The following is a 12,376-nucleotide window of genomic DNA, read 5'->3' as shown; positions in this document are numbered from 1 at the left end:
GTATGTATATTTAAGTAAATTATTATACATTTTTTGTCATCATAAAACCAAGAACACTTCATGTGTTCTCGGTTGCAGTGGCTAAAAAGATTAGGAGCTGGTAAATTCCCTTACCTTAGGGAAGACAATAGCAGTGACTATAGTACAGAGTTGTTTCACCAGAATGTGAACCTTATTTGAAGGGATCAGCCTTAAGTATGTGAGAATAGATTCTGTTTCAGATAAATTTGACCCTTAATCTTATTATGAAAACAACCAACAAATATCCTGATTTAGAAGCAGTGAAAAATGTAATGATTTGGCAAAACAAACAATAACAAAAACAAATACCAAGGACCTGTTTATTGTAAGTAAAACTAGAGCATGATATGAGAGAACGTCAACTTTCTAACAGCCAGGATTGCCAAGGTAGAGAGAATTTTTGAATCTACAATAGCACCTAAGCCATAAATTCCTAAAAGTCTTCTGTAAATACATTAAATGTGCTTACTTATAAAGAGTGAGATCGGAAGGAAATTGCATCAATCTTAAAACACATTTTATATTGATTGGGGATGTTAGAACTCATTAAATTCACCCTGGCTGGTGTGGCTCGGTAGATTGAGTTCAGGCCAATGAACCAAATGGTCACTAGTTGGATTCCCAGTCAGGGCACATGCCTGGGTTGCAGGCCAGGACAGGTCCCTAGTCGGGGGCACACATGAGACCACCACGCTTTGATGTTTCTCTGTTTCTCTTCCCTCTCTATCTCCTTCCCCTCCCCTCTAAAAATAAATAAATAAATAACTCAGAAAAATTTATCAAATTCATGATATTAGAAGTGAAAAGCTAATTTGACCACCATTTTCACATTGAAAAAAACATCATAATCAACTCCCCATTTCCTTTTTTTATCATACATATATGTCTTGCACATTCTAGCTTCTAGCTGACAGGTGCATAGGGAGGAAAAAAATTAAATAAAATTGCATGCAGTGTGTATCAAATTATAATTCTTATACATGGAAAAAGGAAAAGAACTAAATAGTCCTGAACCATGTGGCTGAGTTAGTTGGAGTGTCATCCCATAGACTGAAGGATCGAGGGTTTGATTCCTTGGTCAGGGCACATTTCCAGGTGGTGGGTTTGATCCTCATTCGGGGCATATAGGAAAAGGTAACCCATTAATGTTTCTTTCTCACATCAGTGTTTCTCTCCTTCTATCTCTCTCTCAATCTCTGTCTTTCGCTCTCTCTCTCACTGTTCCCTGTCTCTAAACACAATGGGAAAAATGTTCTCAGGTGAGGATAAACAAACAAAAATAATAACATAAAACCTGAATATAATGCATATGACACTCTCTTTTCCCATGTGTGCTGAACATTTATCTTGAAAAATCTAGAGCATTTGACATATATGAAATGATGGTAGTTTTCTTTTAGATTTTATTTTCCAGTGGGCTATTTCTTAATAGCAAAATTCCTGATAGTTATTAAGTAGGTATTAAAAATCTTCTAAAGAATAATGCCCATTAGGGCTTTTTATAGGTTAGGTGTATTTTGTTTGCATTCCTACAGTACTTTATGCAACTAAAGTTTTATGTTTTTCAGGAAATGATTACATTATTAAATGTACTGTTTAAAGGCAAGTCTATTACCTATAAAAGCACAAGGATTCTGCTTCATACTTCTATCTGAGATCCAACAAGAGCACCTGGAACATAGTAGGGGCATCCATTTATAGCAAACAAGAATACAATGGTACTATACCTGTTCATTTGTTTTCCTTTATACCTTTCATACTGAATAAGAACACAACAGTTGAGAGCATTTAATTGTGTGGGTTTATAGAATAGAACCTCACAATCTCTTGTGTGCCGGTGTTGTGGTGAGACCTAGGTTCCTGCCTACAATTTGTTTTTGTACTGAATAAAGCGACAGAAACCCAGTCCAACAGTTGTTGGCAAGGAAGCTCACTTTCATCATTCACCTGTCTCCCTTAGGACTTGGAGAGCCTTCTTTCCTTGGAAAGCTTAGGAATTTGCAACTCTTTATACCTACTGGGTCCCTTGAGGTATATAATTTTTCTAAATTTCAACAGAAAAGTTGGATTGGCATTTTCTCACACCATTTCTCACACTTCTAACTATCAAGAAAATAAGAATCACATGATAGCAACATCAGCATATTGCTAATTCTGTCATTAACTCTCTACTATAATTAATGCAACTTAATGTAATTTATCTATTGGCATCTTTTTCTCAGTCTTCTATTAAAATCTTTGTTTTGAATTCACCTGAATCTTTTCTTGACAAAAATTCTCAGTAGGACATGTGGCTTAATAATTGCAGATAATTCAGCATGAAGATTACCTTGTGGATCTTAACCCTTAAACCTTTGAAATTTTATACCTTCACCATAAAAGTAATCTGCTTGCCACTATTATTAGAAATGGTACTTTTGATCTAGGATTTATTTTACACATGTGCTGCTAAAGTACTGCAACTTTAACCTATTTAGAGCCTCTCTTTTCCGTTGTGCTACAGAAAGAGGAAAAGAAAAAAAATACTGTTATGTGGTATTTCCCTAATTAATATTTAACATGTTTTGAAACCCATTTCAAAAGTACTGCATTATGTAAAGGTTCCTACTAAAGTACAGATCTTCCCCAATTCCTACCCTAGGAAATGGCACAAATTTTCTGCAAAAGACCAAATAGTACATTTTTTAGATTTGCAGGCCATGTGATTTCTGTCACAACTACAATTCCACCTTTGCAGTGAGGAGGCAGCCACGGAGAAGAAACATAAATAAGCTGGCTGTTTATTTTGCTTTCTTCTTGAACACTTTTAATAACTTGTTAGAACTTCCATAAAAAAGGAGGGAAGGGTTTACAGGAACAACTATAAAGGACACGTGGACAAAAACTAGGAAGGGTGGAAATGGGAGGGAGGTGGGGAAGGCTAGGGAGGGTGGGCTGGGATGGGAGTAAAAGACAGAAAACTGTACTTGAACAACAATTAAAAAGAAAATACCATGTATTGGGTGGCTTAAACACCAGAATTTTTTCTGACAGTTCTGAAAGCTAAAAGTGGAGAATCAAGGAGTCAGCTACCAGGTTTGATATCTTTTGAGGCCCTCCTCCTTGGCTTATACATGGCCTCCTCTCTGCGCCCTCACATGGTCCCCGAATCTTTGCCTGCATGCACATGCTTGGCATCCAGATGTGTGTGTCTTTGTGTGTTCAAATTTTCTCTTCTTCAAAGGAAACCAGTCACATTGGATTAGCGCCCACCCTAAGAAGCTCACTTTAACTTAATCACCTCTTGAGAGGCCCTAGACCTGAATACAGCCACATTCTGAGGTACTGAAGGTTAAAACTGAAACCTGTGAATTTGGGAGGACACACATCAGCTCCTAATAACCCTGGAACTTGAGGTTCATGTAATTTTCAATTTTGACTGTGCTGAAAGATTATCTTTCTTTTTTTTCTTTTTAATGTGTTCTAGACATTTAAAACCTAAAAACCTCTGCTAGCTCTTAGAACTTCAAAAATAAGCAGCAGAAGAAATTTCACCCAAAGACTTAGTTTGCTAACTCTTGTTCCAGAGAAGCACTCCTTCCCTTAAGTATTTCAGTTGCATCTGAATATGGCTACAGTATACTGTTGCTTTTCTGATAAAACACTATCTTTATCGTGTCTTAATTTTATATCTTAATTACAAAAATAACCTAATTGCTATTCTTGCTCTCTATTGGTGTCGGTTCTGTTGGCTTTAATTTCAGCAGATTACTCTAGCAGAGCATAACTTAGTTTGTGCTCATATTTTAACTTATTTTCATAAAGATACCATGTGAAAATAAATGCCTTACATTTGGATTATTAGTTAAAATTTACTGATCATTCTCATATATTTTGTATTAGTTAATTCACACAAGTTTGCTCTTATGCATAGTAATAGTATCTTTCTCAATTATCTTGTCAGTTTTAAATAACCAGGCATAATTTCTGCTGTGTTGTTGACTAGCAAATACATATAAGTAAATCAAATAAGGAGCATATTATTCCTAGATTAGGAACAGATAAGCTAATTCTCAGAGTGGAAATGAATATCATACTAAGTTCAAAGCTTTAACAGGGACCAGAGATTTCTGGTATTTTATATTGATTAATTTGGAGTAGATATAAAACAATTAAATGTATTTTATCTTACATTTATCAGTATGCTCATGTAATATTCCAGGTTTGAAAGCTGAATCCCTTCTGAATATTTACTGCTATTTTTTCTATACACAATTATGTACTTACTCCTCAAAATAACATAAGATTAACATAAGTTATTTCAACATACATTTTGAAATGATTCTATGTTATAGGATCCAAAAGTAATTTAGATATAGTCTCAGGTTTCTAGGTGTTAGAAACAGTCAAGGAAACGTACAATTATCATATCATAATGTAACAGGGGACAGTTCCCCCTAGAAATGTGGAGGGGTAGAGAAGCACCAAAGACTATGCATGCATGTGTCATACGGGACACTGGGACGATGACGTAGGAAAAAAGCAGAAGGCAAGGCTGGTGTCCCACACTAGGAAGGTGATTGGATGGGACGGACGTATCTCCCCATCTGCTTCTGCTGCAAGAGGATTCTCAGGGAGCTTTTAAAAGGAGAGCATGTGAGAATGCTGCTCTTTTCGATTCTCCCTGCCTTCCCAACTGACAGAAGGATAGAGATCCTGGGTCTCATACTTTCTGGACTGTGTGGCCTGGAATGTTCCCAAGCTACTCCATGAATGCTCCAGGGTAGGCCAGGAGCACAGCAATCTGTGGGGGAGAGGCGGGGAGGCTCAGGCAGAGAGGCTTGGGGAGGCTCTGGCTCAGGACTCGGGGCAGCACTGGCCAACAAGCCCCTTGTACTTCCACCAGGTTGGAAGCCACAGAGACTGCTCTCCTTCCACAGCCAGTACCTCTGGCTTGAACCAGCAAACCCCACACCCCTCTCTCTGTGATTTGGGCCTGACCTGGAGCACCGTAGGTATTGAGAGAAAAGCTGGTAAGAAAGGGGCAGTGATGGGGAGAGGAGATTTGGGCCAGCAGGTCCTAGGAAGCAGGCACTGGGAGGTGGTATGGCTGGGTGACAAGCTCCAGGCACCTCCTGCATGCACAGTCACAGGAAATCACTGTAGCACCCACCTGCAAATGTTTCGATCACTCCTCTGGCAGTGGTTGTGGTGGTGGCCATCAGGAAATCTACTGTGTATGTATATAAGTAAATAAAAAATCCATTTTTATTTCCACTAGACTCTGTCTCCAAAGTTATTGCCAATGAGCACCAAGCAGTAGCACCCCACTAGTTCAGTTACAGTCATGGTACACAATGTGGGGCCCTAGCTGCTTGTGCCAGGTTGACCTCTGTTGGAAACCGCCCTGCCTGATTTCAGGAGCTGTAACCCCCCTATGATTAAGGCTGAGTGAACAACCTTTTGGACCATAAGCCACTAAGGAGACAAAGCTTATCCCCCTGGCAGAAGCGCCACTTCTGCTCCTTTTTTCATAACTGGCCCCCAATGCTTGGTCGGTTAGCCAATGATGAGTAAGATTCCCCAAGGGGAGAACAACCTAAGACAGGCATGATCACATGGAGGCCCCCAGGAAGGACTTGGGGGCTATGGAGAAAGGGGGTGATGGATCCTCCCCCCTCGGCTTTGATGAAGCCTGACTCCCCTGAGTCTGAGAGAAGTCTCCAAAAATTCCTTGGCTATCTGCCTCCTCTGCATGACTTAAGCCTGAAACAATGACAGAGGGTGGTACAGCCCTGTGCTGGAAAGGCTGGGCTCTCTGGGTGATCAGGCCTGAGAAAGGATATGTAAAATCCTGTGAAGCCTGCTTTGCTAAGAATGATCTTGGTTAAATAATAAAGGCCCAAGCAGGAAATGAGTTTGTTTCTCAAAGTTTTGTAGCCTTTTAGCTGATAGACCCTGACTCAGAAGAAGCCCTAATAGATATTTGTATGCTATCTATCCTTGGATCCTTACTGCCTGACAATGATTAATAAGCTGTACCTGCATTCCTGAGCAAATTAAACCCAATAAAACACTGTCTTGGCAAGGGTCAGTGTGGTCTCCCCTTGAGAGGGTGGCCAAGCTACTCTGAGACGCTCCCCCCTTGATGGGGTAGCCATGCTGTCCCTTTTCCTCCACAGGACTCGGTAGTCCATGTGAATGTCTTATATCTCATCCATGACTCCACAGACACTGTGGGTTGGTGCACACGTCAGACCTGCTCAAGAACTGGGATTGGGGTGATTCCTTATTGCTGGGAATCTCTCTGCACACCTGCTTGGGACATCGCATCCAACACTTAAGCTTGTCTGGCAGGTGGACAGGAAACAGGTCTGGAAAGGGAACCAGCTCTGAGAAGGAGGAGGGATCACCTGCCTTTGGGGCTACAAATTGGGGTCTGGTTGAAAACTGACTGAGTTTTGGGGAGGCCATTGCTTGGGTTTACTAATTCTGAGTATTCTTTGGAAAAGTGCAGTTGTGGGTTCAGGTGTTGCTTATATGTTCCCACTTTGCCTGCATTCTTTCAGTCATAGCTTTAGGCCTATATGCCCCAACTACTCTGGCTTGGTTCCTGGAGGGAGCCCACTGGGTAGAATTTTAGTGGAAAGGGGTACATACAGTCATTATCCAATGCCCAAGGAAGTACTGGTTTACTACTGTAATACTATGTGGCCTATATACATTTTGGATTGTCAGGAAAGATAGCCCATGGATAGCTGCCTAGATTACCGTACTATCATACAACTGGAATACTATTGCATTTACATAAACAAGATAAAATCCATTATGTAAAGGCATTTGTGTCACTGTATAATAGGATTTCACCAAAGACAGAGGTCCCCTTAGTGAAATGTAGGAAAGGGGACTTGAAACCTCTTCCTGACAGTACACAGGAAGAAAAGAAAAATGATGCCCTGAACTTAAAGGACACAAGGTTTGTAGCAGGAAGATCCCCTCCATCATCATCCTCACCCAAAGCTATCCTGAATAGAGCCCAAAGAAACAATGACCCCACCCTTGTATGACGAACAGAATGGGCCAGGGAGCCCCCTTATCTAGAACAAGGCAATTTCCTTTGAGGCAATATCTTATAGGAAGAATAAATCAGGCAGGCCTGCCTGCTGGCTACTATTGGGCCCATGTTCTGTTCTCCACCTCAGACTGATGGAACTGGAAGAATTCCAACCCCTCATATAGGGTTGATTCTCAGAGATGGCAGATCTTACAGCTTCCATTTTTGCCACTCATCCTCCAACAGGGGCATATATACAGGCTCTCCTAAATATCTTGTTAACAGCAGATAAAAAGTAGCTGGTTGTAAATAGGGCTAATGAACAGGCTCAGCATTTCCAGCAAGATAATCCCAATGGGACCTGCAACCCGGCTGGTGCCATTGCCTCCATAGAGCCTGACTGGAACCCAAATGGTGAGGCCTTAGCCTTTCTGGAACATTACAGAAAGTACATACTAGAAGGGCTTAAGAAAAGGGTGCCTAAGAAAAGAGCCTGACTGATATACCAGCCCTTCAACAAAAGTCAGATGAGAACCCACCTGAATTTTTAGAGGGTATCTAGCAGGTCTGTATAAAGCACACTGGTGTTGATCTGATCTGTAGGCAGCAGAGAATGTGCAGATGGTGCACAAGACTTTCACTGGGTAAAGTGCCCCAGATATCAGAAAGAAATTTTCCCACAGGAGCCCTAGTTACAGATAATGGTGGGGAACAAACTAATTGATTCTCCTGTAGACATGGGAGCTATATACTCAGTGCTGAATACCATAGTAACAAAGGAAAGTTCAGACTTGGTAATGGTTACTGGAGTGACTGGACATCTACAAAAACAGGCGTTCCTTCAACACCTACAATGCCAACTTGAGGATCAAAAGATTGTACATAGTTTTTTCTTTTTTTCTCTGTATGCCAGACTGCTCTATGCTATTGCTGGGCCAAGATTTACTTTGAAAATTGCATGCCCAAGTGACTTTTTCTCCTGAAAAGCAGCAACTACGTAGAGAGGTCCCACTGAGACATGCTCTCCAGCTCCAGACACTCCTGACTTGCCTAGAAGGTCCCAGAAGTAAACTTCCCACCTGCGAGATCTATGAACAAACTGTTTGGGTTGATGGAACTTCAGATAAAGTGGTTAATATCCAACCCATAAACATTAAACTAAAAAAGGGGGTGCTGATGCTTTCAAAGAAACCCACAAAGAGGAAGCTTTAGAGTGCATTCAGCCAGTATTACAGAAGGACTAATTCAATCATGCCAGTCTCCTTATAACACTCCCATTTTGCCAGTCAAAAAGCCCCATTTGGATGAATATTGATTTGTACAGGATCTTAGAGCCATAAGTGACATTGTTTGGGACATTCACCCTATGGTGTCCAATCCCTGTACTCTGTTGACCGTTGTTCTTGGAGAGAAAAAAAATGGTTTTTAGTCCTGGACTTGAAAGATGCCTTTTCCTGCATCCCAATAGGTGAACAGACTCAACTACTGTTCTCCTTTGAATAGCAGGATCCAGAAACAAAAGCCATGCTCCAGTACTGCTGAACTGTGCTGCCACAAGGATTAAAGGACTCCCCAGCTATATTTGAAGTATTAGCCAAGGACTTAAGGGGTATTCAATTGACATCAATAGTTCTTCTGCAATATGTACATGACATATTGATAACTAGCAGCACCTGTGAGGACTGTTTGCTCAACACCATCACAGTCCTAAATCATTTGGCAAAAAGGGGATATAAGTTATTGCCACACAAGGCCCAGATTTTTAAACAGGAGATGGCATAGCTGGGATTTCAGCTGAGACAGGACACTGGGAGCTTACTGGCAGATGGAAAATAAGCCATTGCTACAACAGCAACCCCAGAAAACTAAAGGCAGCTTCATGGGTTCTGAGGGATTACAAGGTTCTGCTGAATTTGGATTCCAAACTTGGGACTTGTAGCAAAACCAGTGTATGATTGCTTGAAAGGACTGGGCTCTGAATTTTTCAAATGGAAAAGGGATTGTCAGGTACCATTTGCAACCTTGAAGAAAATAAACCTTGCAGTCCTTTAGATGAGAACAATCTAACTCCCATTTTCCAGGAAATATAGGGAATGAAGAAAGGTGTTAAATAACGCCCTGAGAAAATAATCATACAAATCCAGAACATGGATCATTCTACATACATTGGCTTTGTCTTTTTGCTACAGTTATTTTTTAGCGAAGTGAAGTTATTAAAATATAACAGCCAAGTGCATTTAGTAAACCTGTTTGAAAAAGTATAATAGATATTTCTGTCACAGTGTATATTTGAGGTCATTTGAGTATGAAATACATATTAAATAATTTTAAGAAATGATTCTTAAGTAGTTTTAAATTTAATAATGTGAGTGCAGGGTAATGTACTTTATAAAATAAGATGCACACTTAGTGGTGAGGTATTATGACTTTTTCTTAAGTTGTTTTAAAACAAATTCCAAATAAACAGCAACACTTACATGATTCTTCTACTATTATCTTGGTATATCTAGATCTCTCTCTATATATGTTTATATTTTTAAAAACTATAGATACAAATAGATAAAACAGAAATGTTTATTTTTAATAATTATTGAACATCACATTCATATATGAACAAAAGAAAGCTACTGCAATAAATCTAACTAAAAGTAACCTCATAGGGTGAATTAATCATAAACCCTAACTAGGCAGATCATAGTGGTGGTCATGCCCTAGGCATACAGCTTCTTTATTTAAATGTTTGCCTTTGCCTTTAGCAAGCCCTGTTCATTGTTTTCGTGCATCTAGGTCAACACAGCTTGAAATGCCTCTTTTTCAGACTCCTGGAAACATATCCACCTTTAAAAGAATATATAATCCTGTTAACTGTATTGTAATCCACAAAAACTTTTCTGTAATCCAATTTATGCCTTGCTTTCTCTTACCTTCATATAATCTTCCTTTTGTTCTCTCCTTAATTCCAAATTCATAAAAGAAATTGACAGCTGTCCTTCTCTGGGCCATTTGAGATCTTACTATCCAGCATTGTCTTTAATTTGACTTAAATAAACTCTTACAAAATTCTCTGCAGTCTTGGACATGTCTTACATTGGCACTTACATAATTTTTCCATGAATATTTGTTTGAAATTTTGCATAACATATATTTTTGAAAAAAAATTGGCAACTTAGTAAGTCATAATGACAGGTCCATATCTTTTAATGAACAAATGATACAAAATACTGTCATTTAGTTATATTGCAATGAAACTAGCCTAGTAAAAAAGAGCTGGAATATTTTTTATTAAAGTACAACTTTCATAAAAGATAAGATGCAATTTGAAAAGTTTTATAAAGTTTACTGAAATATGTATACTCAAAAGAAATATTTGCTGCTTGAAGAATCAATAGCAGCAATGAAGAGAAAGAGTGGACACATAAGAAACAAGAAAGGAAGACTAATTCCATTGTGTTTCCCGGCCAGATGACACTGAGTTGTGTCTGCAAATGTATTACCATTTACTTTTTCTTTTCATTCTTGTTCTTCAATTTTTTTTTACTGAAAACTATACCAGCGTTTTTTAAAACTGTAATATACAATTATTGAATCATATTATCTTTACTTAGTGAATGACTGATAGAGGGGAGAAGATGGCAGCCAAGTACATGGAAGCTGAGTTCACTCGCCCTTGCCCCCAACTCATATTCTCAGTTGATCTTCCTACAGATAACGTGAACAATGAATGGACTGTTAGCTGATATAAAGTTTTGAACCAAGGAGTACAGAAGTGCTTCACAATGCTTCGGCAGATGAGAGATGAGTCAGAAACACAGCTTTGTAGCCTCTTCCCCTCCCAGGATAATGTGACGCAGTCCCCAGTCAAGGAACCCTCAGACTTGGTATAGGAGTGTCTTGGAAGGATATACAAAGTCAGGGAGATCCAGGATAATACACACATAGCAAGCAGCATGTCCCTAGCTATAATACCAAATGCTAACTGGAAGAGTACCAGAGAGAAAGAGAGAGAGACAGAGAGTGAGACTCTATCTCTCCAAATGATGAGGAGCTACAGGAGCGTTGTGGGGAGGCAGGCTGCAGCCAGCCATGACTGTGAGAGACTTTTGTCTTTTTTGGAGGCATCAGAGGGGTAATATGGAGAGGTAATATGCATGGGAAAAACAGACAGTGGCTCTGTACTGCAGTGGGTATGCCATAAATAGACTTTTTAAAAGGGAGGCTGAAGCATGCTGGGTAGGGAATCTGACCACAGTTGTACTGCCAGCAAAGGGACAAGATTGAAAGCACAGTTTGCTTGCACTGAGTATAGGTGGGCAGGGAAATCAGAAAATTGCATAGCAGAGGGATTTCTGAACCCCAGCCTAGTGTGGCTAGCAAGCCAGGAGCTATACAAAAAGGAGAGTTTGGGATTGTGTCTACTTTGAGGACAGTGGGCTGGGAATTTAATGGACAAGAGTTGAGCTTCTGAGATAACTTACATCCAGGCAGAATTCCCTTACTTGACAGATTTCAGACCTCTGGAAAGGGAAGAATATACCCATTTCCCACCTCCTGCAGGATTGCCAGTGTTGCATACATTCAGGAAGTTTTGCAGAACAGGCAGGACTGGCTCAAGAACCTCCAGCAAGGTGCATTCCACAAGGGGGAAAAAGGAAGAGAAACTCTAAAAGGACCCATTTTGAACTTCTCTTGAAGGGGGGAGGGATACTCTGATTCCTAGAGCCTTACTCCACTGAGGCCAGCAAGGCAGGGAGATCAGAAATTGGTACAACAAAGGGTAATTAGGGCCCTTCTCAGCCTGTCTCTCACACAGAGCTGCCATCAGCACCAAGCAGGAAAGTGTTGCCCCTGTTACACAGATTGGCCCCACCCCTGTAATGCACAGCTAGTTCATTAGAAACTATACATTATTAGACATAAGCTGGCACAGACCAAGATGGGTCGCTCAGGGGCAGGGGGACCCACCCACAATTTTCCCAGATGACTGAACAGCACCTTCTGGAGGAAAAGCAGGGATTCTACCATCCCAGTCACAACCGAAACCTCCTATAGAGGCAGGTGAAGGTGATACATTAGGTGCTGCCAGAGTTGGATGACCACGCAACTTTTTATCAGACCTTGAGCTGATAAAAAACCAGAGGCGAATCCAGAAGAAGACAGAAAGCAGCATCAAATTCTGCTGAGAAACAGTCCACTTTGTTCTTCTTCAGTATTTGCATTATTTTTCTCTCATATAGCCTTCTAACATTTTTATTTTCCTTGAATTGTATTCCAACTAATTCACTGTATTTTTGTCTTTTATGATTCTTTTATTCAGATTTTTTA

Source organism: Artibeus jamaicensis, unplaced genomic scaffold (assembly GCF_021234435.1).
Source record: "Artibeus jamaicensis isolate MK-2021 breed Jamaican fruit bat unplaced genomic scaffold, CSHL_Jam_final contig_466, whole genome shotgun sequence".
Taxonomy (NCBI): Eukaryota; Metazoa; Chordata; class Mammalia; order Chiroptera; family Phyllostomidae; genus Artibeus; species Artibeus jamaicensis.
This window is presented reverse-complemented; position numbering follows the sequence as displayed.